Source organism: Pinus tabuliformis, chromosome 7 (assembly GCF_031772625.1).
Source record: "Pinus tabuliformis cultivar Carrire ecotype Pingquan chromosome 7, CPIR1, whole genome shotgun sequence".
NCBI lineage: Eukaryota > Viridiplantae > Streptophyta > Pinopsida > Pinales > Pinaceae > Pinus > Pinus tabuliformis.
Genome location: NC_142293.1, coordinates 762,235,953 through 762,237,618, shown reverse-complemented (window position 1 = coordinate 762,237,618; position 1,666 = coordinate 762,235,953).

Genomic DNA, 1,666 nt, shown 5'->3' with positions numbered 1-1,666 from the left:
AGTGCTATTTTTAGCATTTCTTGTTGCTATTTTTAACAGATGACTTATTCATATGTTATAAGAATTTGTAGGAATATTAATGACCTACAAACCTTCTATGAAATTGTATTCATGAATTGGTTGATATTGTAAAAAAGAATATGGAAATTGACAAGACAATTTTTGTATTTTAGGATTCAAAATATCTAAATGATGTGTTGACTTTTGAGAACACATTCTACAAAAATTTTGCAAATTTATAGAAGAGTTGACAAAGAAGGTTCAACTATATAGGTTTTTGGGTAATTTGAACTATGTGAGACCATTTTATTGGTGTCAAGAAAAATATATAAAGCTCATGTAACAATGGTTAAAGAAAAGACCACCTTACTAGAGTCCAAAAATCACAATCAACGTTCATCACATCAAAAATGAGGTTAATACCTTGCCACCACTCACATTTCCTAGAGGAGATAGATAGTATATGATATATACTAATGCATTTTCTCACACATGGGGAGTTGTTATTGAAAAAATTGTTGATAGAGAAGAATTATGTGCATATGCATCATGATAATTTAAAGCAATAAAAATGAAGTACCCATAGACCCACAAAGAAATATTTGCAATGAACAAAATGATTCAACATTTTAGATTTATTTAAAAGTGATATATTTTATTATCAAGTCAGATTTAAAAATAATGTCATTTATGCTTTAAAATGAGAAACTAATTACTAACATTAACTCTAGAACCTAGAATGATTAGTAATACTATAAAACTTTGATTTCGAAGTTCAATGCAAGCTAATCTACCTTGACCGCGTAACTAATATGTTGACTAGAGAGTGAACCATACCAATGCTTGCCAAATTTTATATAGGTCCATCCTCTTCAAAAGGGAAATAGAAAGAGGAAATATAGCATCATCAAAATATTGTAGAGATATTTCATTGGGGCACCAAAGAAAAGGTTGCAGTGCCATTCTTTACTTCCATTATTTGATTCATAAAATATGATTCACATAGTCACCCGATGAGCAAGAGATTAATACCTTTTAGCCACACTTATCAAAGAAATAAAATAGTCCTCTCTTAAGATCCAAGATCCAAATTTTATAGAAATGGGAAAAAACAACATTTGTTGGCTTGACACGAGCATTTGAGAAATTATCCAAAGGAAGGTACAATGTTTGGATAGATTTTGATGGAGAGGGACAATGTTATTGTGATATAGGATTTGGAGTTCTTATAGTACAAAGCCACAAATTTCTCTTGCAAATAGAAGAAATGTGAGATTATTATTTGTGGGATCCCTACAAATATTACTCACCATGAATGAATTGGTTGGGCATAGGTACTATTAGATAAGTTCTAGTTCTACCCTCACACGTATTGGACACAATAAAGATTTAACTGTATCTTACACCGGCATATTAATCTTCTAGTTGCAACACAACACTAATTATGGTTCAAATTTAAGCCAAAATAAACTACAAGTCATCTTGATAAATAAGAGCCTCTTGAATTTACCAGTGTTTCTTTTTCAAAACCAAATAAAGAAAAATAGTTTGATTTTTAGAATAAAAAGTTGAACTTAATTTAAAACTTCATTCTTATTTTGAAAGTTCTTTTATTTAAACTCCTCGTTCTCATATGCAAGGATCATATCTAGCTTAGTGCTTCACC